The sequence below is a fragment of the Dipodomys spectabilis genome, unplaced genomic scaffold (genome assembly GCF_019054845.1).
Source record: "Dipodomys spectabilis isolate Male_0828 unplaced genomic scaffold, ASM1905484v1 ptg000386l, whole genome shotgun sequence".
NCBI lineage: Eukaryota > Metazoa > Chordata > Mammalia > Rodentia > Heteromyidae > Dipodomys > Dipodomys spectabilis.
This window is the reverse complement of record NW_024871063.1, coordinates 353,284-381,151: the sequence shown is the minus strand read 5'-3', so window position 1 is coordinate 381,151 and position 27,868 is coordinate 353,284. Positions and strand designations below refer to the sequence as shown.

At 40.1% G+C, this 27,868-nt stretch overlaps 2 pseudogenes; both read left to right on the top strand.

The window, feature by feature from the left end:
- LOC122096685 overlaps positions 1 to 27,868 on the top strand; it is a 219,660-nt pseudogene that overhangs the window by 59,820 nt on the left and 131,972 nt on the right.
- LOC122096712 lies at positions 27,731 to 27,827 on the top strand (annotated as a pseudogene).

Below are 27,868 nucleotides of genomic sequence, written 5' to 3'. Positions count from 1 at the left end.
CATCATTGCCTTCATTTCAGGCCGATGGCTTTTCTCTTCCAGGGTTCCAGGCCTGTGTCCTTATATGATGCACACTGAAGCTCTCAGCAGCCTTTATTTACATTTTATTATGGGGTCAATGCAAGAATAGTCACAAATCAGGCAGGGGAAGAGAAGGTCAGGTTTCATAGAAGTAACCAGTATTCAGAAAATTAAACTTGGGGATGTAAAATGGCAGCATACTTATGTAAAAACTACCATTAAGGAAAAGATGAAGGGGCTGGGAATGTGGATTAGTGAGAGAGTGCTTGCCTAGCCTGCAAGAAGCCCTGGGTATGTTTCCTTGGTAGCACACACACAAAGCCAGAATTGGTGCTGTGGCTCAAGTAGTAGAGTGCTAAAGAGAGTGTCCTGGCCTTGAGTTCCACCCATGAACTGGCAAAGAGATACCTAGGTAGGTGGGTGGGTAGATAGATAGATAGATACATACATACATACGTACGTACGTACGTACGTACATACATACATTGATACATAGATACATAGATAGATACATAGATAAAAGATAGATAGGAGATGATAGATGGATCTGGGAAAGAAGGGAACAATTCCCAGTCATGAGGCCTTCTGCAGCATGCCAGCGCACCAGCATTGCCTTCACAAAACTACAGGGCAGGAAGACTGTCTGTTTCCCACTTCTCAGGCAGCAAAGGGCCCCAGAGTCAAAAGGGCAGAGCTCGGTTCTAACTCAGAGGCATGGAAACAGAAAAGAAAGGGCCCTGCCTCTCCCTGGATTGGGGATTTGCATTAATGATGTGGAGAATGAAGGAAGGAGAAAGGACTGGCAGAGGTAGAAGAAGGGCCTTCAAATCTGACAGATGGAGAGTGAAAAACACACTCCCGAAGTCCAGAGAGCAGTGTTTTTCTACTCTGTTACTATGTCCCCCACTAAACTGGCTCTCTATTGTTAACCTAAAGATAGCCTGAGGCTCCCTTCACCTGAGGGAGGAAGGTTAATTAGTCATTGTTTGAAGAGGCTAAGAAAAGTTTGACCATAGTGTAACTCTAACAAATGTTTCAGGTTTCCCCCCATTGGTGGCTGTGCCTGGAATGATTGAAGTGGTTTTGCAGCTCACTTCCCTGCTGAATGTGTACATTCTGCCTCCTAATCCTGTAGGCCTGGTCTCTGCATCTAGCCTGGCTTTTGAAATTGTTTTCTGCCTTAATTACAGTGTTACACTGGAGTTCTTCCTGCTACCATGGCTAGGGCTTGGATCCTGAGAACTTCATTTGAACCCATGATGGGTCAATAATGTTTCTTGATTCTATAGCTCAAGAACTCTAAGAACATTTAGAGTCTAAGTACCATGGGAAACACAGGAAGCTCTAGAACATCTGACCTTTCAGAAATGGAAGTCTGAGTGTCATAGACTTTTCTGCCCTGGCTGGCTTCACCCTGTGATCCTGAAACCTCATCCTCCTAAACTAGGGCAACGGGCCTGAGCTACTGGTGCTCTGCTAGGTTCAGAATTGTAATAACGTTGACAATACAAATCAACTGCTTATCACAAAGGGCTTTGGGAGCATATTAAACCTTTCAACATTGGACCTTTCAGAACCATATAGGACACAAAGTTACAATGCTAGAGTCTGAGAGGCAGGGCATATGGATGTCCTACACTTGAACCTTGAGCTCTGACTCCTATTCTGGTGTAAATCAGTGTTGATTTCCCAAAGAATGTTCTCTTAATTAACAAATAGGAAAAGTACTTTGATTAATCCTCACTTTTTTCCAATTGTTTGTCTCTAACTCAAGTCTGGGCACTGTCCCTGAGCCCATAAGCTCATGACGAACACTCTACCACTTGAGCCGCAGCACCACATGGGGTCTTTTCGTGCTTCACTGGAGATAAGAGTCTAACAGGCGTTCCTTGCCTAGACTTTGAACTCAGCTTCCTGAGAATCAGCTTCCTGAGAATCTAAGTTTCCAGGTGTGAGCACTGGCATCTGGCCTATTGTTTTTGACAGTCCTGGGGCTTGATCTTAGAGCCTGGGTACTGTCTCTGAACTTCTTTTTCTCAAGGATAGCCACTTGAGCCACTCCACAGCTTCTGGCTTTTTTTGAGTATGTAGCACTGAGGTTTCAATCCCTGCCATTCATGCATGCTGAGCGAGCTCTTTACCACTAAGCCACATTTCTATCTCCACCCTTACAATTTTATCCCTCACTTTCGTATCCTCAAGAAAAGGCTTCTGACCATAAATCATCTAAATAAATCCCAATAGGGAGATAAACATACTTGGGAGAGACTCTAAACATGTGAATACTGTGACAAATGCTTCCATTTAATTATGTATTGTTTCAACACTTAATAAAATAGTAATGAAAAATGAGTCAATGTCCCAAATTATTGTGTATAATTTTATAATAGATGTGCAAAATGTAATAAATATTGTGTTTATAATAAATACAATAATCAATAAATGAGTAAAACAAAAATAAAATACAAAATCAATAATAAAAATCGTAATATGAAATTAACATACATATGTAATTATATATAATACATTACACATGCAAAGAAATACTTTTTCCATTGCAGAACCTTCATTCAGGTCCTGGGAATTCTAGCATGAATTTCTTTTCCTCAAGGACAATGAGCTTCGCCTTCACCCATGGGGCAAAAGAGTTACCTGGACGGTGTACTCAAATCATAGCAATGGCAGAAATACTTGCCCCAGTTCCAATTTTTTTAATGGAAGTATCTATGTTTATTCAGTTCCCTACTGAACATTAAAAAAAGACAGTGCAGAATTTTTTACAGCTATTCACACAACCTTCCTTTACCTCCAAAGTGCTTGTCGGAGAACTATATTGTTTCTGTGTTTTGTACTTTTTTATTGTAAAAATGTTGTACATTGGGGATACAGTTACAAGAGCAAGGTAATGAGTATATTTCCTATTGAACATTGTTGATTCCTCCTTTGTTTTCAGCCTACCATTCCTTCCCTCCCATCTCCACAACTACTTTCCCCTAAGTCAGTGACTTAGTTTTTCATTTTTGTTTGGCATGGGATTTGAACTCAAGTAGTGGCAACTCTTCCCTGACATTACTACAGATTTACTAGGATCCTGAGTTCAAATCCCACACTAGGAAAGAAAACTAGTAGAAATTCCAAACCAGGAAGCTTTATTTTTTTAATTTAGTTACTTACTTACTTACTTAATTAATTTGTTTATTTATTCTTTTTGGGGGGCAACCATGGGGCTTGACCTCAGGTCGTGGAAACTCTGCCTCAGCTTGGATCTCCCTAGGCTGGAGTGCAGTCTCCAGACACAGAGCCGATCGTGAGATCTTATGCCCAGAGGGCTTTCAGGAAGAAAAAAAAAGCTGGAAAGCACAAAAAGTGGCGAGCTGCAGAGGGCTGGGTTTTTTCAATTGTTCTCTTTGCACAGTGACCATCCTGGGTCTGAATGACAAGGCTGCAAAGTGGACCTGACGTGCCATTGCTGATGGCTGGTGGGCTATCAGTGTCAACATAGGCCCTGGGTTCAAATCCCAGTCCTGACACCAATGGCAGGAGATCACAAGAGACTCATTCCTATAAATAGGAATGCTGATTGAAAGAGAAGTTCATGCATCTGTCTAATCTAAAATTGGATGCAATAATCCTAGAATGCTAATTGATCTTAATTAATAGTTTATTAGCATGAAAAGAATAATATTCCTTCTGTGGTGGTATAATAAATACCTAGGAGTTGGTAGGAATGTAGTAGGTGTCATTCAATCATAGATAGAGGGCTGGCACTCTTTACCAATATGTATTTATTTGTATACCACCGTCTGCCTATTCATGTATCGCTGTTTTGGCCAAACATGGGAGTCAATCTCAGTGCCTGGAAAACACCTGACAGCTTCATTGGCTAGAGGCTTCCATGCTCAAACTCACTCATTTATGAATTGGGCATGCTAGACCCTGAGTTCAGATCCTTGCACTGCCAGGCATGATGGAGAACACATCTAAAATCTAGATGCTATGTGATAGGATGTAAACAATATAATGAATGGTATAGGTGTCATCAGAGTCAATAAAATAAATGGTAAATAAATGAATAGAACAAGAAATAAAATGAATAACCACAACAAACACAGTATGGACTGAACATCTGTATAGAAGTATAAATCCTATATTTAAAATGTATATAAGGAGTATCTTTTCCAGGCCTGAGGCTTGAATTCAGTCCTACTATGAGGAGGGAATGTCGGAAGATCCTGAGATACTGGTGTCTGGTCCTAGAAAGGGTCATGGAATGCTATCGATCCCATCGTTGACTGAGTAGTTATTGCATTATGTGAGTAGGAAATTATAGGTATGGGGTATAGATTATTTGTAAAGAAGAGTTGATGAAGCATGACAATAATCATCACAGTCATGAAATGGAGCCATCAGGAAAGATCCAAGAATCAGTAGTCACTCGGTAGATTGGATTCCATCACAGGTCACCATCTCTACTACTCTATACAAATATGTACTTACTTGTATTCTACCCTCAGCTTATGAACGGATGACTATTGTGCCCCCCACTCTTCCCCCGTGGGGGGGTGGGGGCTCAATCTTAGGTCCTGGGAATGGCCTAGCTCCTTCGTGGCTCACAGGCTGGTTTGCTCATGTGGAACCATTTACCAATTGGACCTGATAGAATCTGAGTTCTGATCCCACCCCTGCCAAAAGATTCATCTTCATGTCAGAAGTCAATTATTGCACCTGTTTTCCTTTCCTGTGCAAGTCCTGGGTCTCAGCTATGATGGAGAATGCGTGGGCCACCCTGTGGCCATGGGAATAAGTTGTTATCCATGTCAGTCCAGTTATACCTGTCATCATATACTCAAGAAAATACACAATACATACATGAATAGCATACAAAATAAAGAGAATAACTACACTCGATGCACGATGCAGTCGACTCACGGATGTGGATACATATCCCATGTTTAAATGATGCATTGAGGAATATTTTGGCCTCCCTGGGGCTCAATCTCAGTTACTGGGAACGGCCCAGCTTCTTAGCGGCTCACAGTCTGGTGTGATCACGTGGATCCATTGGGCATTTGGGCCTCCTAGGCTCTGAGTTCGATTCCCAGCACTGCCAAAAATTCACTCTGATGTGAGAAGCCAGTTGTTGCACCTGTTTTCCTATGCTGTGCAAGTTCTCGGTCTCACCTAGGATGGAAAATATATAGACAACTCTATGCTCATGGGAATAGGTTGTCATCCAGGTCACCAGAGTTATATCTGTCATTCTATACTCAAGAAAATACACAATACAGCCATGAATAAGACACAAAATAAAGAGAGTGACTACATCGAGCCCAAGATGATGCCCACCCATATTTGGAAATATAGATCTTCTGTTTAATTATGAATTTATGGCTATATTGGCTCCCACCAGGACTCCATCTCAGTTCCCAGGAATGGCCTATCTCCTTAGTGGCTCACAGGCTGCTGTGCTCACCAGGACCCATTCACCAATTGGGCCTGCTAGGCCTTGAGTTCGAATTCCTGCACTGCCAAAAGATTCATTCTGATGTGAGAAACCCAAAGTTGCACATTTTTTCCTGTCCTGTGAATGTCCTGGGTCTCATCAAGGATGGAGAATGCTATATCAGCAACTCTATAGATATGGGTACAAGTTGTCATCCATGTCAGCACAGTTATATCTGTCACCATACTCAATAAAATACAAAATAACATCCATGAATAAGACACAAAATAAAAAGAATAACTACACTGAATGCAAGATGCATACCACACCTGTAGGTAAAGACAGGTCCTATGCTTAAAAAAGGTGAGCTTGCTATTTTGTCTAGTGCTGGGGTGTTAAATCAGGCCCTGGACCAGGCCTGCCATTCTCGTCTTCAAGGATGGTGAGCTTCCCCTTCCTACACAATGCAACAGAGCTACCCAGACCTGAGTTCACATCCCAGCACTGACAAAAGATTCATCCTTATGTCAGAAGCCAGTTGTTGCACATGTTTTCCTCTCCCATGAAAGTCCTAGGTCTCAAGTAGGATGGAGAATGCATAGGCAACCCTATAACCATGGGAATGGGTCATCATCCATGTCAGCACATTTAGTATGCTGATATTGTGTCACCATACTTAGTAAAATACACAATATCTCCATGAATTATAGACAAAAAAGGAGAATTGCACTGAATACAAGATGCTGTACACACATGTATGTCAATATAGATTCTATGTTTAAATTATGAATTTATGTCTACAGTGGACCATTGTGGGGATCAATGTCAGATCCTGGGAATGGCCTACCTCCTTAGTTGCTCACAGGTTGGTATGTTCACCTTGACTTATTGGCCAATTGATCCTGCTAGGCCCTGAAATCAGATCCCAGTACTACCAACACGTGGATCATGGAGTAAGAAGCTGAGTGTGAAACTTGTTTTCCTTTTCTCTGAGAATCCTTGGTGTCAGGCCTGATGGAAAACATTTCTACAAATCTAGAGGCTCTGTGATAGGATGTCATCAATGTAATAAACTGAATGGGTTTCATCATAGTAAAATCAACGGTAACTAAATGAATAAAACAAAAATACAAGGAACAACCACACCAAACATGTATGGACTGAACATCTATAGGTAAGTATAAATCCTATCTTTACAATGTTTATGAATAGTATGTTTTTTAGGGCTGGGGCTTGAATTCAGGACTAGGGAACAGGTCTGACTTTCTCATCTTCAAGTACAGTGATCTTCCGCTTCATCCACATTTCTGCAGATTTACCCAGATCCTGAGTTCAAATCTAAAGTCTGGAAGAATAAACAGTATGAATTGCCAGCCAGGGAGCTAATTTTTTTTTAATTTTACTTTTCTCAGTACGGCGCTTGAACTCAGGTCATGGTAACTCTGCCCCAGCTTCTATCACCCAATACTGGGGTGCAGCCACTGGACTCTTAGCTGATACTGGGATCCTAGACCCCCAGGCCTTTCAGGGAAAACAATGCACAGAAAAAATATGGCCTTTTTAAGTTTTCTTCCTTTGCACGGTCACCCTCCTGGGGTACTTCACCTTGCATTGCTGAAGCCTGGCAGACTAACAGGGAAGCCATAAGCCCACGTGGCAACATAAGCCCTGATTTCGAATCCCTGTCCTGACACCAACCAATGACAGGAGATATTAAGAAACTGGTTCCCATCCATAGGAATAACAATGGAATGTTATCAATATCATGGTTGAATGAGTTGATCATGAATGATGCTCCTATAAAATTAGACTGCATCATTTCAGGAGGCTGATTCATTTTATTTATTATTTATGAAGCATTAAAAGAATATTATTACTTACAGGAGCACAATAATTTCATGGCACTGATTGATTTCATTAATAGTTTAAAGATGAAAACAATAACATTATTTACATGGAGGCATAATAAATACCCAGGAATTGCTAGGAATGTAGTCTATATAACTGAATAATGTATAGACATCTCTGGCACTCTATAAAGATATATATTTATTAACATACTACCATCTGCATGTCAATCTATTCTCATTTTGTTAACACCTGGGGCACGATCTCAGGTCCTGGGAACTGCCTGTTCACTCAATTTGCCCCAGGATATCGTGTTGACACTCACCCATTCATTAATTTGGCCTTGTAGGCCATGAGTTCAGATGCCAGCACTCCCAAACAGTGAATCGTGAAGTAAGAAGCTGATGGTGACCCATGTTTTCCTTTTCTCTGAATGTCCTGGGTGTCAGGTATGAAGTGGAATACATATGCAGAATTATATCCTATGTAATCAATGTAATCAATGTTCTATGTGCCATAATAGTCAATAAAATAAATGGTCAATACATGAATAAAACAAAAAATAAAATAACTACACTGAACACAATATGGAGTCAACATATGTATACAAATATAAATCATATATATTAATTGTACATGAATAGGATGTTTTCTAATGGTTGTGATTGATTTCAGGCCTAAGGAACAGACTTGAATTTCTTGACTTCAAGGAGGCAAGCTTCCCCTTCTCACACAGTGCAACAGAGTTACCCAGACCATGAGTTCCAATCCCAGTCATGGCAAAAATAATGACACCTTTATACAGTCTGAGGCCCAATTCTTAGGTATTTCATTATACCTCCAGTTTATGAATGTGATTATTTAAATACTTCACAAAGTATAACTAAAATCGATCAGTGTCTTGTAATATAATTGTGCATAATTTTATCCTGGAATCATTCAATAACTGCGCATTAAATCATGACATATATCACATTCCATTGGTAATCATATGGATAGGAACAAGTTTCTTAGGATCTCCTGCCATTCGAACTGTAAGCTCTAGCTCCCACCACTTCAACCCAAGGATAGGGAACTCACGGGTCTGTACAAGAACATCAGAAAGACCAATTATTAGGCAGGCACCAGTGGCTCTTAGCAATCCTCTTTGATACTTACAAGGCTGTGTTGTGAAGATCATGGTCAAAGTCACCCTAGGCAGGAAAGTCCTTGGGACCCCTGTCCAACATCAGTGTCAACAAAGCCAGAAGCCCTGTGGCTCCACTGTGGAGGGTGAGCCTTGAGCCAAAACAGCTCACAGACTGTGCCCAGATCCTGAGTTCAAAGTCCAGGAGTGGCAACAAACAGACATACACAACTATCAGTGCAGCCATACAGCTAAAGCAGGTCACCCTCTTGTCCCCAATTGAATTGGACAGAGTTCCATCAGAAAGGACTGGGGGACCTGCTATCATCTTGACTCTGCCCATGATGCTGGCATCACAGGATTCCAGCCACACCTCCATTCTTTCATGTTTCTTTCTGACCAATGAGATACAAGAATGGTGGCCACGCCCATATTCCATGCTGCCCAGTAGCACCTAGATTCCCTCTGTTAGTTTATACCACTACCAGCAGTTGAGGAATGTAGAGGTGGCTGAGTGGTGAGCAAGAGACTCGATGTGACTTTGGAGTATAGTAGGAAATTGATGCGCCAGCCCACTCCCTGGCCTCCTCCTTACCTTCCGGAGGTGGTGCCAGTTTCAATCCTCAGACAATGGTGCGCTGCCAGCTGACCTAAGGCCCCTACCAGGTCTCTGCCTCTGGTCCTCTGCTCTGGGCCCATATGTCCATAAGGCTGCCACCATGGCTGCCTGCCCCACCTGGAGCAGACACCAACAGCTTCTTCCAGCAGCATAGGTGAGTGACTGCCCCAGCACCACTCCTACGCATGTCAGACACCCCTCTGGGGTACCATGACCCCCTGCTTGTTTCTCCTCCCTGGCTCTGAGAAGCCACCTTTCTGTTTTGGGCATTTCTAAAATAGAGACTCAATATATGCTCAGGCTGGGCTGGATTGAGGTCCTCCTATCTGTGACAGGTATGCTCCACCACCTGTCCTCTGTAATTGGAATGGTAGACATGTAGTGATATGCTCAGTCATAGGTTTTGATGGATTATACCAAACTCTTAGTCCACAGCAGCTGATTCTTGACCACTGGTGAAGCTCTGGGTAAGGCCTCAACCATTGGACCTCAGTCTCCTCACAGGAGAGTTGTGAGGAAACAATGGATTTATACAGAGGGATCTCTGTAGCACGGCTAAGCACAGAGGGAGCAGCCTTCAGGTAAGGTTCTTAGCAATTCTGTGAGCATATGACAGGAAGATACCTGGAAAGGACTCAAGTGGGGCCAGTTATTAATCGTGCAACAGGTGGGAATTATGAAACAAAACATGGCTATCTTTCATCATTACCCTATCCCCATAAGGAAGGGGATCCTTCATTCTGTTGAGTTTTGCAGCTAGGGAAAACGAGGCACAGACAAGCCAGGTGACCCGCTTATGACCTCAAGTTCACAGGAAGCTCAGCCTGAGGTCTCTACCATGCTCCCTAGGACAATGGGTGCTATTCAGTCCACTTCTTGTGGTGGGAAGTCCACATATTGTTAGTCGTGGGGTTTGCACTCTAGGCCATGGGCGCCATCCCCAAGCTTCTCAGCTCAAGGCTAGTGCTCTACCACTTGAGCCAACAGAGCCTATTCCAGATTTCTGGTAGTTCTTTGGAGATAAGAGTCTCAGAGACATTCCTGCCTGGGCTGGTATAAACCATGATCCTTATATCTCAGCTTCCTGTGTAGTTAGGATTAGAGTTCTGAGCCACCGGCACCAGACTTACGTGTAATTCTGACTTTCTTTCTCTCTCTCTCTCACAGGAACTGGTTGAATGGGTGCTGGAGGAGGTGGCAAAGCATCCCCATGTGGCTGGAACCCAAGTTGGCTCTCTCATTCTGGAGCTGGTCTGGTCTGTGGGTCAGGAGCTGTCTTGCCTTGAGGAAAAAAAAAAAAAAAGGTGAGGAATAATTCCGTATCCCTGAGTTTAAGCCTCTGGTCTGGCAAAAATAAAATTGGTTAGTAAATGCAAAATAAAGAACCCATACTTGGAATATAGAATTGTTCCTTCCATTCTGACACCTGACAATAGTCCCTAATTCATAGGCTTTACTTATATTAGGATACTGTGTTGAAAAAAAAGTTTTGTTCATTTGGTCACAGAAATTAATGCCAGGAATGTGCTTAGATGTCACGTGAAGATTAATTCTCGAAATTCAAAGATTCCGGGATTTTGTGTGGTGACTGCTAATCACAAAGAGAAGGGTAGTCTAAGTGATATTTGGAAATGTTTTTGGTCAGTCATGACACCAAAAAGGCAGAGTTGTGACAGAAGAGAAGGAATAAATGATAGTAATTAAGGTATAACAGAAACTTTTCTAGAGGACCATTTTTGGTTATTGAAGAACTAGTTATCAACTAGGCTTATTCCTCATTGCCTTTAGCATTCTAAATTTCTTAGGCTAGTTCTTAATCTCTGTGTGCTACATGTATCTCCTTCTATGCTATTTTTTCATACCTGATCTCCTTTGCTTTCTAAAAATCTCAGTCTTTTTGTATTTCTCTATGAAAATTTCCTGATACTAAATACACCTATGTAGAACACATGGGCAGCAAAGATGGTGCTGGGAGAGAGAGTGGGCAGAGCACAGTTGACCTTCTGATCAGTGCCTAACCAGCCAGTGAAGGCTTAGGTGCATGATAGGGTGTGACCTTGACAGTGATTGGTTCCTCTTCCTCCCTTGCCATGCCACCTGCCTTTTTTGACTTTAAAAAGGGCTGCTCTCTGTTTATAAATGAGTGTTCTACCTGCTGTATTTGGCTTCCCGCTGTGTCTGATTGTCTCCTGGGCTGAGGGAGGCTGGGGAACAGGTGAGCGCCCCACTTACCTTTCCTCGGACCCGTCCGTCTTTCGTGGGACATTCGAAGACCCAACATCTGGCGCCCAACGTGAGGCACAAAAGGAAAAGATATCAGCTGAGGCTAAGCGGTCTCTCTGGGTAAGTGAAACCCTAAATATGGATAATGCTATATCACAGAAAAGGAGGAGGAGGCAACATTAGGCCTAGAAGGAGTACAGGAGGACTTGGGAAGTGAGAAGGAAAAGGAATGTGTCAAATCAGATCGAGAACACACTGAAACGTGCACAGTGGAAGTCAAAACGAGTAAAAGTTACCCCCTCTGACCCAGCTGATACTGATGGTCCTAGGCCCCTTCCCCATTCCCCCAAATGGAGGGGAGGTATGGCGCCCTACAAGACCTGCAAGAGGGACTTGCAAGACCCAGACCCCTACCAACCTTCCATGGAGGGGCCGAGGGCTGGGAAAGTAATCTACTCGGAGACCTCCTCTGGAAAGGCAGGGCCACTCAAGAGCCCAGACTCTAGGCCACAGGATTCACTTCCCCAAGTTTATCTGGTCAATCTGGCACCAGGAGCTAACAGGCCCTTGGAATGGTATCCATGGGAAGCTAAGGATCTTAAAGAGCACCGCAAAGCGGTGGCAGAGGATGGCCCAAACTCTCCTTGGCCCAGACCCTATTACAGGACATTGCTTATCACCCATGTGTCCCTAAGGACGGGATGGATGTGGCCAAAGTCGTTCTAACTAGTTCTCAGTTTATTAAATGGTGTGCTTTCTTTAAGGAGGAATGCAGAGTGGGAGCGGAGAGTAACTGGCAGGCTCAACCCACAATACCTATTACTTATGTCATGTTAGCAGGGACGGGGGAAGCCTACTCCACCAGCATCCAACAGGCCGAAATACCTGGCCTGTACCATGACCAGGTGAGGCAGGCAGGACTTGCCGCATGGTACAAACTGGATTGATGGGCCTACTGAGTCCCCCATGGCAGGAGTGAGACAAAAACTGGGTGAGCCTCTACTTGATTTCATAGACCAAGTCCAACAGAGCATTCACTGCAAGCTATGGGCAGGGAACCTCCGAGATCAGTTTGTAAAGCTGCTGGTCTGGGAAGGGATGAATGCACACCACCGCATGGCCTGCACAGGATTGAGAGAGAGTTCCCTGAGCAGATGGGTGGTGGCCTCACAGGATGGGGGAATGCAACAGCACCAGTCCCAATCACTAGCTTTAGCTTTACAGGCTCAGACATCTGCAATGACTGAAGCTATTACTCAGGCGCTGGCAGCCCAAGGCCAAGGAACCCCAAGAGCATAGGGGAGAGGGACTTGTTTTAAATGTGGGCAGGAGGGGCACTTTAAGAGGGATTGTTTACAACAATCCCCCGCCAACTGGCCCGTGGGCAAACCGCCCTCTATACCCTGCCCTAGGGGCAGGGAGGGATACAAGTTTGATTTAGATGGGAAGCCTTTTAACTTGAGGAGGGGCATCCTCTAGCCCTGTTAACTCAAGGAGTAACCCCCACTGCTGTGAGGCCCAGGCAGCCTCGTGGCAGGGCAGCCCAGGCCGATTGGACCGTCCCCCTGGTGGATGGACTCCACCCTAAAATGAGTATTCTCATATGCAGAAAGAGGTTTCACAGCTTAATTGACACTGGGGCAGACCGAACCATACTCAGGGAGGAGGAAGTGCCCTTGGACTGGAAGCTTGCACCTGGGCCCCAGACATTGGGGGTAGGGTGCAACTCCCAGTCCAAAGAAATGGTTGCCCTTATGACATTGACTAGCCGAGATGGAGAACAGGGAAAGATACACCCTTTAGTGGCAAAGAACCTCACTGCCAATTTACTAGGGCAAGACATGCTAAGACAAATGGATGCCGTGATCATTACAGACCATCGAGCATCCTATGATGATATCCTGGATGGGGAAGAAGCACAAAGGCTTAAACAGGATCTAGAAGGAGTTAAGGAAAGGGATTTTTTAAACTTTCATAATTACAGAGAAGAACATATGGGACCCGCTCAGGTGCACCGCCAATCCTAAAGGCCACTGCCCGCCGAGTACCTCCCATTAGGTGGAAGCCGGGAAGCCCAATCTGGGTGGAGCAGTGGCCATTGACCAAACCTAAACTTGAAGCCTTCCACCTTCTGGTGGAGGAACAAATAAACCTAGGACATATTCGCCCTTCCATAAGTCCTTGGAGCACACCCATATTTGTTATTCAAAAAACCTCCGGGCTTGGCATATGCTCCAAGACCTACCTAAGGTAAATGAAAGGATGGAGCTAGTAGGAACACCCCTAAGAGGCATGCCCTGGACTCCTGCTATATCTTCAGAATATACCCTGGTTGTGATTGATATTAAAGATTTTTTTTTTCTATCCCTCTGCATCCAGATGACTGTGAGAAGTTTGCTTTCTCTATACCTTCTCTTAATTTTTCCCAGCCTGATCGGAGGTTGGAATGGACAGTGCTGCCACAGGGAATGGCCAATAGCTCGGCCTTCTGCCAACAATACTTGGCCACAATTTTAGGGCCTGTGCTGGGTTCAGATACCTCCCTTGCCTATGCCTAAATGGATGATATAATTCTGGGGCACCGAGACCCGAGCTGCCTGGAGGGCCTTCTGGCCCAGGTTCTTGCCATATTTAAAAAAAGGGGTTTTTACCATAGCCCTTAATCAAATTCAAAAGGTAGCTCCTTTTAAGGTGCTTGGGACCCACTTTACCTTGAATCAGGCCAGCCCCCTTAAGCCTTTGCTGGATATTCCAGCCTTTCTGGCCTTAACCCAACTGCAGAGTCTTTTAGGGGAAATCAAGTGGCTGTTGCTATGGGTTTCTGTCCCTAAAGATAGTCTTGTGCCCTTATTTGCCCTGTTAAAAGATAGGACGCCACAAGAAGTTATTACAATTACAGACAGCCATAGGGCAATATTTTTGCAGTTCCAAAAAGCCCTGGATAAATTTTCTCTAAAGAGGTATTCTATTAGTGAGACCATTTTTCCCTTTGGTTGTTTGCAGGTGTCACGTTAATTTCTGCAGTTTTAACTCAAAGTGGGGAGCCATTAGAGTGGGTTCATATTCCCCTGGGAGGCACACCTCGAGTGTACTCTCAAGCAGACCAACTTGCACATGATATTGTGAAGGGAAGGACGCAAGCCCAAAGACATTATGGCCTTGACCCTCACTCCATTGTTTTTCCTTTTCGGATGGCATATGTTGAGTGGCTCACTCGAGCCAATGCTCGTCTTGCTCTCTCCTTGGAGGGGTTTCTAGGCCAAATTGACTGCCATTATGGGCCATCCAAATGGACTGTCATTTTATGGCGACTTCCCCTCAAAATGCCATCTCTATTTGCTTCTACGCCTATTCCTGGCACCCTCCATGTTTTTACTGATGGAGGTAAGGTAGGCTTTACATATGCAGCCTTTGAGGAGCAACAAAAGACTCCGAGCCAACAAAGATTTCAACCTTGTCAAGGGTCAGCACAATATAAAGAAATGCTGGTCATAATTATGGCCCTTCAGGGCATTCAAAAACCATTTAATTTGTATTCTGATAGCCTATAAAACAAAAAAGGGGGAGTTAGCCCCCATATACATTTACAGAGAGCTTTGTTTACCATTAACATTTTAAATTTTTCAAAAGAGGCAACTAAATCCAGATTTCAGAAGCACTGGGGACAACTAAACCCGAAGCCCCAAGTGAAAGTCAGGTGGAAGGACCCCCTGACACAACAATGGAGAGGACCTGAACCCCCAGTTACTATGGGCAGGGGATTTGGATACGTTTATCCCATAGGGGAGACAGCCCCCATTTGGATCCCTGCCAGGAACCTTACATTTTTACCCATATCCTCTATACAAGAGGATGCCTAAGAATAAGCTAACCAATAAGGAAAGAAAAACGGCCATGGTCGAGGCTTGTGTTTTAAAGAGAAAAGACAGAAAGACAATTAGTAACCATCCCCAAGGGCAACCAGCCCTTGAGAAGCTCTTGTGTTCTATAACAATTGCAGATGGCGATACTCCAGCTGTTGGCTATCCTGACTCTCCCAATCCTGGGAACGGTCCTATGGAATCTGCATCAACCTCAACAGGTGTCCTGGGCAGTGACCAACGCTGGCAATGCAGAAATCGTCAATAGCACCACAAAAGAAGCTGTCCCTTTGACCTGGTGGCCTGACCTTCATTTTATCACCACCTTATGGACTTTAATATTTTTGTAGGAGTTAATTATTTTAATGTCACCTGTTTTAATTGTTCTTTTACTAATTGCTTATATAGTGGCATTGAATCCATACTTATTGTTAAGCAACCACCTTTTGTTATGCTTCCAGTTTAGATCTTGTCCAACCCCACAGGCAAATAGCTGGATTAAAAAATCCCCACCTCTGGACTCTGAAGTGGCAAAGACTGCTATCCCATCCTTCACTAGTGTTAAAGGGCTAGTAGTGACATTTCCTGGCTTAGTAATGCTTTTGCTGATGGTTTTTTCTATGCCTTCCTTGCATTATATGTGCACTACAAAACTCTCATGAGCTTAGCCAGCCAGTTATCAAGCTCCAAATGAATGAATTTCACCCCCCCCCCAAGAGGAATCGCAACCAGAGACGGGTAAGAGGGTGTGTCAGTCTGAGCAACCTAAGATAGGGCCTTCAGCTTCTCTCTGAAGAAGTTCCCGATGACGGGTAATGCAGACAAGGCAATCCACCCAACCTAAGACAGGTGGGTTCACTTCTTTAAACAAAGACGGGGTGGGGGGGAGATGATGTTGTGAGCCATTGGGAGCTGACAGTAAAGCTCAAAGGTCATCTTGACCCCAGTGCTAGCTTAAAGGCACGTACAAAGAACTGGCTTACTTAAGAGACACCAGGTGCCCAGGAATTAATTGAACTGCTTCGGACATTTCTAACTGTGGTGGGACTAATGTTTATTACTGTGCTAGGTGGGGATGTGAGGTAACTGGGACGGGCTCTTGGATCATGCACAAGGGCCCTCCCTATCCTTGTCTGTCGAATCTCGACCCCCAGACTTGCCTGGAACCCCCTGTGTAGCCAATGCTATCCCTACCAATGTAATCCTGTTAAAACAACCTTTACAGAGTAGGGAAAAGCATAACTAACTGGGAGTTGGGTCTGCCATTAAAACAAAAAAAAGGGGGAATCTGTAGAGCACATGGGCAGCAAAGATGGCACTGGGAGAGAGTAGAGTGGGCAGAGCCCAATTGACCTTCCGATCAGGGCCTAACCAGCCCTTGTAGGCTTAGGTGCATGATAGGGTGTGACCTTGACAGTGATTGGTTCCTCTTCCTCCCTTGCCATGCCACCCGCCCTTTTTGGCTTTAAAAAGGGTGGCTCTCTGTTAATAAAGGAGTTTTCTACCTGCTGGATTTGGCTCCCTGCTGTGTCTGATTGTCTCCTGGGCTGAGGGAGGCTGGGGAACAGGTGAGCGCCACACTTACCTTTCCTCCACCCTGTCCATCTTTCGTGGGATGGACAAAGACCCAACACACCTATACAAATGGCAGAGGATGCTAATGTAAGGGTCCCATAGGTTGAGTCATTAATGTAACAAAATGGCAAAAAGAGAATATATTTATTGCTAATTCAAATTTTCTGAAAAGCTGCAATGTCATCATTTGGTTCAAATTTTCATTCTTTGGCTACATAGTGTCATTCAGTGCACATAAATGCAAATATGAGCCAGGTTCATGCCTATAATCCTGACTACTCAGGAAGTTGGGATCTGGGAATTGTGGTTCACAGCCAGCCTGGTCAGGACAGTCCAAGAGATCCTTATCTTTAATTAACCTCAAGAAACCTGGAAGTGGTGCTTTAGCTAAAGTGGTAGATCACTCAACTTGAGCTGAAGAGCATAGGGATAGCACCCAGGATCAGAGTTCAAGCCCCACAACCAACAAAAAAAGTGAAATATGACTTTAAATTTTCCCCAAAGGAACGACAAGATCTTCCCAAGCAGAAAAAATAATTCTAAAATGATTCAGTACACCTACTTCTGCTGAGTTACTTAAGTTATAGCTTTTTTTTTCTGGACATAGTCTTTTTTTAAAAATTGTCAAATATTAGGTTTATAATAAACTTCATCTAATATTTCTTGTTTCAAAAGAGAAATCTATACAGTTGATGTCACTTAGCTGTCTTAATATCTTAGTTCAATGCCAATCCAGGCAGGAGAGTCTGTCAACCTCTTATCTCTAATTAAACACCAAAAAACCAGAAGTGGAATTTTGGCTCAAGCAGTAGTGTACTAGCTTTGGGGGCAGGTGTGCAGGAAAGACAATTGTTCAGGGACAGGCTCCAGCCTCTGGGTCAAGCCCCAGAACTAGCACAAACCAAACGAACAAACAAAGAAAAAAATCCCAGATATTTCTTTAAGACCCTCCTTAAAGGTGCACTAGTCTGAGAAGAGGCTACTTTTACTTATCATACTCACTGGATCCTGCTTTTTTGGAATCTTCTTGCTCTGGAGAACTCAGGACGAGACTAAAGGAATTGATCAATGGCTCCTGCAACAAGAGAAGCATCTCAGGGGTGAAACATCCATCCATAAGACACTTTAAAACCTCCATGTCTTTGTTTCTTTGCTGTAGAACCCTTTTAAAACAATGTTATTTCCTTTTGTTCTATGCTGGACTTCACATGGCACATTATTTGTTTTTGTAATCCTCTCAACTACAATTTTACAGAAAAGTTTTATATGAGTAGAGAACACAGTCAAAAAAGTCAGGGACAGAGTTTTCTTCAATCCTTGGGATTCTTTTCTTGTACAGTAAAAAGGAAAGCACAAGTTAACATGAACTTTGTCATTCCTCTATGTTCATTTCCTTTCCTGGGATCAGTTTCCACATCCAGTAGCAGTTACCTCCAGTAACAATAGATGGTGCTGCCTGAGTTATGATGAATGTTTTCTGGCTTCACTGAAATAACACAAGAACACCTTTGGACCTGAGGTAACAAGTTTTTCAGAGATAACTTAGTAAAGAAAAAATATGAAATTTATGTTGCATATAAATACATTATCCATGAGTACATTGAGTTCAAACTTTGTAAGTTCTCTGTAAATTAAGGCAAATTTTAAATGGGAAGAAGGCTCTCAGATCATTCTTTTTTTGAGTGTATGTGTTGCGCATTATTTCCCAAGTGTACATGCATTAACAGTAAGGGAAACAATAGCAATAGTAGGAGATAAAGAAGTTCTGTGTTTAAGTATAAGGGGTCAGTATACTATAAAAGACTCTACAAATAAGACAACATTGAAACAATAAAGCCAAGTCCAGTATTTCGATTTATGGGAGTGATATAGAGAAAACATTACTCCCAGGTGGCACACGAATTATGAGGGCACTCCCTTTCTAAATCATGCTTGCTAATAAATCAACTTTGTAGAAAGAAGAATGGAAGTATAATTCTGCTTCCAATGCAAGTCAGATATAAGAGCATGGACTTAACTGGAAAAAAACGTCCATCTCGAGAGAGCAGGGATTATACTAGCAATGAACTGGTGGCTAAGATGACATTTCTTTTTCTATCCTTTACTTATATAATTTTTTGTTGGTGGTCATCTTGGCAATTGAACTCTGGGCCTGGGCACTGTCCCTCTGCTATTCCACTCCAGGCTAATGCTCTACCACTTGAGCCACAGTGCTGCTTCCAGTTTTCTTCAGTTAATTGGAGAAAAGAGTCTCGGGGACTTTTCTACCTGGGCTGGCTTTGTACCCCAGTCCTCAGATCTCACCACCACCCAGCTTAGGATCACATTACTAACAGTGTACACTCAGCATATGTAATGTGTATGTTCATCTATCTTTATATGGATTCTTGAGTTAAAAATCTGGGCTGCAGTATAGACTTTACACTCATAAAAATGTTTGAAGTTTAAAAGTTGATTCTACGGGATAAATAAAACCTAAGAATGGAAAGGAGTCTGGGAAGTTCAGTTTACATCCAGCCTGGGCAGACCAGTTTTTGAGACACTATCTATAATTAACCAGCCAAAAGCTGGATTGGACAAATGGCTTAGGTGATGGAATATGAGTCATGAGCAAGAATGATGAATAAGAGCTTGAGGCTTTTGCATACATACATATTAAAATACACATACACACAGAGGCACTTATATGTGCACACACAAATACACAAATGAAGCAACTCTCAGAATATGTAGAAAAGTTAGAAAACAATAGAAAATATGTCCTGAGTAAGACTAGAATCAAGTGATAATTTTTAAAATTAGAAAGTCTTCAAGTGAACTTTCTTCAAAAAAGTTTGAGAATATTATCTATGTTGGGACCAGAAATAGTAAGAGAGTCAAGTAATCCTTATTAAGGGGATCAGATCCATGGAGGAATGAATCAGAGACCCCGCAGGTGCATTTGAAAATGTTCGTATCCTGTGCCAAATGTTAGAACATCTTTGAAAATAGTACATGAACAGTCTGAGAAGTCTAGTGGATAGTATCACTGGAGAAGTTCAGAATTGCTAGTCTGTATCTAGATTAAATAAACCAAGAAACTATGCCAAGGCAGTGTGATACAAGACTAGAATTCTAGCACTCAGACTAAGACAGGAGATTAGAGAGTGGAATTACATAGTGATAGCTTCCTTGGACCAGGTAATATAATTTTGTCTTAATAAAACAAACCAAACAAGAAAGGAGTGCACAGTTGGAAGTTTGGGCTAATTTTGTCACTATGATTTGAGAAGTCAAGTTTCCTACTGCAATGCAACTCATATATAATCCTCAGTTGTGTTTTAAATGCTCTCTTCATTACAAATAGCTCATTATTTCCATGCAAAATTCCCATCCAAAGTTATCATAATTCTGTTGGATTCCAAAGAATTAATGAAGGATTACAAAAGCTTAAGCCCAGAGAAAAAGCAAAGTTTGACTAATGTAGGACTTTGTAGATCTTGCTAAATTAGAATTTAGATTTAAATTAAATGTTTTTAATTTCATATTCTATAGGATACTACAAAATTCTTTTTAATAGAGGGTTTAATTGACAAATTCACAAATGATTCTTGCATTCTATTTGCGTAGAATATTCTTTCAAGTGAGTTGTAATTAGAACTTAGTTAACAGATAATTCTAACAGTTCATGTATGAAATGATAATGTGAATAATATAGACAGAGTTGCCAACAAATAGATTATATAAATTTATCAATTTAGAAAGACAGCAATTTTTGAGGCTGTGGTATAACATGCTATAAAGAGAATAATTTTGTGACATCTTCTTTCTTCTACCTGCATGTAACACAGGAAGCAATTTCCTTAATTAGGTACCTTTGTGTACTATGAAAAAAAATGCTTAGGTTTGGGGTTTGTTTTAGTTTTTGTTTTATTGGTTTGTCCTACGGCTTGAACTCTGGGCCTGGACACTGTCTCTGAGCCTGTTTATGCTCAAGGCTCCTGCCCTCCCACTTCAATTTCAGTGCCACTTATGTCTGGCTTTTTCTGAGAAGTTTATTGGACATAAGAATCTAGGGAACATTCCTGCCTGGGTGGGCTTTGAACTGTACTCTACTGATCTTAACATCCTGAATATCTATGATAGTTTAAAAAGAATAAATATAAATAATATTTGCAAGTATTTTGATCTCAAGAATACCACTGGTGGAAAAATGATACAGCCCAGTTTATTGTGGTGTTCTTTCCAGAACACGGAGGGCAACACATTAGCAGAGGTGTAGTATTTTTTCACAATAGAGATAAGCTATTCATGATGTGAATTAAGGGAATTTTGAGGTGCACACTACATGTTGGAAACTGTTGGGCTTGGATGACTTTATGGCATAAATCTTGGGATTGATGATCATAGAAATAATAGCTTAATCTGATAAACAATTGCTTACTCTTGAAGAATTAATTATTAAGATGCTTCATTGTTTTATCCTCTACCACAATGTGGCTATTTTTCTGTTGACTTCTCAATCTGTAACATCCCATTGGAAACTGCATTTATTGCAGAATTTCATAACATGCAAACAGAAATGGTAAGTTCAGAATTTGAAAATGAGTAGTTATCAGTCATAGGAATTTTGAAGAACACATATATTCTCTCCTCTTAGCAATACATTTTCTTTCAAAATTTATGGGTTTCTATAGAATTACAATGTTTTTGGTTTTGGTATGAGAAAGTAATAAACTTATTCTTTTTTCAAAATAATGGCAAGTATATTGTGAAAATATTGTCTAGTTGGATTCAAGTTGATGGTCCTCTGATTAAAAAGGGGTAATTAATTCAAATTAGATGCCAAATAGTGTTGATTTTTAAAAAGTTACTACACAAAGAATAATATGTACTATACCAATACAGTGAAATTATATTTTATGCAGCTTATTTTTTAAATTTAATTTTATTGTCAAAGTGATGTACAGTGGGGTTGCAGTAATTGTAAGGTAGTGAATACATAACTTTTCAAAATAGTTACCCCTCTCTCATTTTTCTCACAGTTTTCCTTCACATCCAAACCCCTCAAAAGTTGTAATGTACATTTTCAACATATTGTCTTGTCTCGCCATTTTGTTGTTCATCTTCCCTTCCCTAATTAAGGTAAAGGTATACACAATACACAGGGTATCAAAATCAAATACAGCAGGGGATAAACCATAAGGGAAAACCCCAAAGAAAATAGAAATCACATAGTATATTAAAAACAGCAACTGCAAATAATATCTGTTTCCATATCTTGGAGTTCATTTTGCTCAGCATCAGCTTATATGATCATATATATGCATGACAAAACCACTGGAAAATAATATTTTCACCGACACTTTATCATGACAACAATATGTTAAGTGTTTTTGATGGTAAAGGTGGAATTAAGATTGGTGAATTCGCAATTCTGATAAAGGAATTTCAAAACAGTTTAAAAATTGTGATAGGTAAATTTTAACTGTTTAAACTTTTTAACAACTTAGCTTATTAAGAAAATTTAAAATTGCCTGGGAAAATAGGCTTTCATGCAAAGAAATCCATGGAGACTAAGCTGAGAGGGAGCAATGTGGGTGAAGATGGCTCATTTTCACAGTAAACAAACAAACCTCACAAACCTTGCTATAAATCCTGTAGGTTCCCGTGAGAATTGTCCTTACCCAGAAAACATATTCTCACTGTGAAACAATGTTGTACTGGAATTTAAATTCAAATTTCTTTTTAAAAAGGCATCAAAATTTATGAATTGACCTTTAATTACCAAACAGTAATTCTCTGAAAAAAAAATAATTTGGGTCAAAATATTTAGGGAGAAAGTTCCCTCCACAATGAAAGCAGGTATTGGGTATACACTTTTCTGATTAAAATACTTTCCACAATGTCTTTGCATGTGAAGCACTGAAACAAAGAAAAAAAATCTGATTGGATATCTTAAACCAAGGATTTCTCATTTCTAAGTAGCTCACAAAATATAATATCCTTATTAACATGACATAGTGAAGACTTCTCTTATTACATAAGCCAAAAAGTTTTGGGATCAGAAAATAATTGAGCAAATAAGAAAACACATTCTTAGAAGCTCTGGCTAAGCGTATTAATTTCAGCAGTAGAGGGATTCCAAAACTTTTTGAAATAGATTGTGTTAATATTTTTGCTACCTAAAGTGATTTTACAGAGCCTATTTGGCTCACTACAATGCAGAACAGATTGAGTGAAGACATGAAAATAAATTCCACATCCAAATAAAAAAGTTTAAAAAGAAAAACCAAGATGATGTAGCAGTGGGGGATGCCTTATAGTCCTTCAGCTTCACTAGACTTGAAGCCAAGAAGCTGTGATTAATTGGAAATCAGGCAAGAGCTAAGAGGAGAACATAGAAGTAGGACAAAGAATTATTGTCTGTTGTAAGAGACACTGTCACAAGGTATGGATGATTTAACTCTATTCTTCTCCATACATCTTGTTGAGCAAATGCAAGACCAAGAGAAAAATAATCTATTGAAATAATTTCTTTTTCTTGTCGGTCATGGGGCTTGAACTCTGGGCCTGGGCGCTGTCCCTCAACTCTTCAGCTCAAGGCGAGTGCTCTACCACTTGAGCTACAGTGCCACTTCCGTCTATTGAAATAATTTTACAAAAAATATCTTCACTGTTCCTCATATGGTATCTAAGGGGAGTCTTTTTTTATTGTGAAAAAACTGTACAGAGGGGTTACAATTACATGGGCAAGATAATGAGTACATTTCTTATCAAGCATTGTAGCCTCCTCCTTTGTTTCCCCTTCCCATCCCTTCCCAGACTCCCCCCTCACCCAAGCCTCCCCCCACCCCCCCATGCCCCCACCAAAGTTGTAAAATTCATTTTCGACATGTCAACTTGTACTTCTCATTGTTGCAATGGCCCAACTTGTATCCTTATTTAAACGACTTGTTTTTCCCTTCCCCTCCACAAATTATACCGACATCAAATACAGTGAAAGCAGGGGTTATACTGTGGGGGAGGGACATACAAAACAACAAAGAAATAATCTTATAAATGCATTGGAAACAAATGCATGAAATAAAAAAATTTAAATACATATCTTAGGGTTCATTTTCCTATCACCTCATCTGACCTTTTCTGCTTGACTCATACATATACTAACTATTGCAAATAAGGGAAACCATGGGACCTATGTTTCTTTGGGCTTGGCTTACTTCACTTCACATAATTTTTTCCAAGTCTAAGGAGAGTCTTAAGAGAGAAGATAAAAGTGGAGTATTCTTCGGTTTCCTTGAAGCATCTTGTTAGCAAAATATATCTTTGAGGTTAGAAGTTATTGAATCAAAAAGTGGTGGAGTCCTTATTTTTGTGGGCACTTTAAACACAAGAAGACTTTCACGGTAAAAGAAAAAGTATAGCTAAATATTTGTGATCACAGCTCCTTGGACTGTTTTTTCAGAGACAAAGTTTTACATTAGAGTTTGTCCTCATTAATATAGATGTTGGGTTTTCGTGGCAACCAAATGAAAGGGTAAAGTTTAATGCACTCTCTTGGACAAGATAACAGCATGATAGAAAAAAATGGTAAATAAAATTTAGTGAATTAGTTTGACTAATTACTTTGCCAGAACAAAAAGGAAAGATATAATTCAAAATCACTTGACTTAAAAGAATGATGAAAGAGTAGTGAAGAGAGATGAGAGAAAATATAGAGGAGTGTTCTGTCTCCAGTATTGTAATGGGTTCTTGATATTGTTTCTTCCAATCTATCTTCACAAGCTATCAAGTGTGGCTTAGGACTGGAGTATCCAGTGCAGAGAAAGAGAACTCAGAGAAGAAAATATTTGCAGCAGATGCAGGTGATTTATAACCTTAGACAATCTATTTAAATCTGTTCAAAATTCTCTGCTACCCCAAACTTCCCTCTTTGAACAGTTTTGTTTGCTTTTCCCAAGACTACCCTTCATTAAATATTTAAAATTTTGAGAGGTCATATTTATTCTATCTAGAGGTTGCTGTTTGCTTGTGATTTTTGTGTGTTTTTGTTTTTTGTTATGTTTTTAACTGAATTTCAAAATGTTGTGCAAGTGTATTACAATAAATATGTCTATCTAATTTTCCAATGCTCCTGGGTCAGGCTGACTCCTTCTATCATTTTCAACCAACCCCTTCTCCAAGATTTATTTCAGATTTACCACTTCTTTTGTCACATGTGTACATTGAGTATTCTAGGTGTACTTGCCCCTTGTTCCATTTTTCATTCATTCTATGTTTTTACTATTATTCCTTTCTGGTTTCAACTTCCTGATAGTCATTCTGTTAAACTATCTGTTAATACTTTGAAAGGTTTATATACATTCCATGGAGTTTCAATCCTGCATATACTTGAACGTATGTCAGCTTATATTTCCATATTTCATTCATCTGCAATAACAATTTGCAAGACTGGAGATGTGATAATATTCTCATTCATTTGGAAGATTAATCTTTAGTCAATAAGAAAGTTTAAGAATGGCTCAGAATATATTCCTAGCTACCAGTTTTTATGAATGGATTTGTACAAAGTTTTGTGATTATTTTATTTGACATGGGATAATATTTTCTACTACCTATAAGTTTTGGAAAAGGAAGAAAACTAAAATTTACTATTATAGAGGAATTTGATTGAAATAGAAGACAGATTTTATATTTGTCACATCTCTGATGAGTACCCATATTCAAGATTTAAAGTCTTATTTCATACTATGTTAGACAGATAGGGAAAACATAAAACAACATATGATAAGGCAACTATTTGTGACTTTTTAAAATGTACCTTATTAAGTGATGAAATTTACTTTATTAGCTAGTGTTTGGGTTTGAATTATGGGAGGCTGATCTATTTAACACATTTCTGGAAGGCACCTACTGAACAAAACAAATATTGGGGGGTACTATTTCTACACTTTAATGAATGGTTGAACGTGTTTGGCTTTAGTGCTGGGTAAATAATTCAACTCTATTGTAACTTGCTCCTTACACTTGTAAAACTTGTAATGTCACTAAGTATCATTTACTTGTCAAATGTTATTTTGGTGAATGTGATTTTAAAAAGTTTTGAAAAAGAATATATTTTCAGGAGATTAAAGGTAGGTTATCATTGCCTTGAGAATGATAGCATTTTTAAACTACAGAACCAAGATTTACTGTAGTACCAGTAGTTTGAAGCATTAAGGATCTTCTCAATTAATGTTTTTCTGAATTATAATTGACCTGTAAGTAAAGTTTTCCTAGCCTTGGTAGACCAATTATGGATCTATCGTTCCCAGAACAATTTTTAGGCCTACTTATACTGGACTGAAATCTTTCAGTAATCATTAGGAGAGGGGTATTAAAAATAATTTTGTGACATTTGTGATCTTGTTCACTCATATGGGCTGGGCATCTGTAAATTTAAAGTTGTAATTACTGTACTTTCTCTCAGATATTGTGATCTCATCTTTCATTTTAAGTTGTCTTGCATTTCACAATTGCTTACTGCTGCGGTCCTGAAATACTATAGGAAATGAGAAATTGAGATGGATTTTCAATTACTTTCTGTTGGCATGTTGCATGGGCCTAGGTGAGAAATCTTGCCCTTGTTATCTGATGATGCGGATAACTGGGACCTGGGATCCTAGGACCCTTGGGTCCTGTAGAAGAATAATACCTTGTAGACATCATATCAGCAAAATTTGTGTATAATCATTAGGAATGCTTCAGAAATATGGAGAAAATCAGTTTGGGACCAGTGAGTTAAAACAATAAACAGAGTAGCAGCGTAAAATCCCTTATAGATTAGAGGAAAACTATTTTTTTTTGCAATGTGAATTCAGAAGACCAAGAACATTAGAATGTATCACAAGTTTATACCAAAGATATTGCATTGATATTTTTATATTCTAATATGTATTCTAAACCTAATTATTTATATTCCAATTCCATTTATTGGAATAAATACCTATTTATTTGTCAAATTATCAATTAATTCTAGTAAGTTTCACTGTGTGAACTAAAATATCAGCACATATAAATATAAAATGTATAACTATATATAAGTAAAAGGCACACGTTTTGCAATATTCTGTTGTGGTTAGAGTATCAAATTATTTAAAGTATTTAATGTATTATTTCATTATCTCTACCTCAGTGTTTGGTAGAGTTGGACCTAGAGCTTTACCATTTGAAGATTTACAGCCTAGTAGCAAGAGGAAACACTTTGATTAAAACATTAACAATTTAAGGCCTAATATCGAGGAGAGACATATAGACTTCTCTTGTAACTCTGAAAATATTTGGTGATAGAAATGCAGTAGTGTAAATTCCTGCCTGGTTGGATGGTAGACTGGCCAGGACATTAGTTAATCATGCATATGAACAATTTTTTCACCTTCTTGGCTTTAGATACTTTTGAAATATTAGGTATAATAACCAATTATATTTTGATAAAATACCTTCTAGTCTAAACATTTCTATCTAAACTGTTCCTGTCTCTATGATCCCTTGTAATTAAGATTTGTTTTGTTCCAGTAAGAAAATCTATGCTGTCAGGGTAAGATATTCTGGTTCGTCTGTTCCTAAATGGAAGAGAGGTAAAGGGTCAGGTAGACATTTGTGCCAATAAGATCTCATATAGGAATTTTTAAGCTGCAGAAGTTTAGAAGTAGCTCTTAAGCAAGGCTTACTTTGAATCCTTAGCTCCACAAAGCTAACTCAGCTGATAAATAAGTACTTGAAAAGCCATCACCTTTGCACCTAGCTTTAAATGCTTCAAAGTATGATGAAATCTAAAATGAAAAAGACTTAAAATACTCATTGACAAAAAATTTGCAAATGTGAGCAATCGAACAAACAATATAAGTTTTTTTCCAATATACACAGAATTTTAGAGAAGTAATATCAATCGCATTTTTAGGAACAATAAGTTTTCCTAGTTACAAATAGTCAACCAAGGATATATGCCTGTATAAAGATTGCATCATTAACTACTTAAATTTAGAGGATACTACATGCTTCAACAGCACATCTACCCTAATTGCAATACAAAGTTTAACACGGCACTTGCACAAGGATGATATGAAAATTTGTGTAGTATTCCATATTTTTCATTCTTCAGATGCAAGAAATGAAAACAGTTATTAAAAATT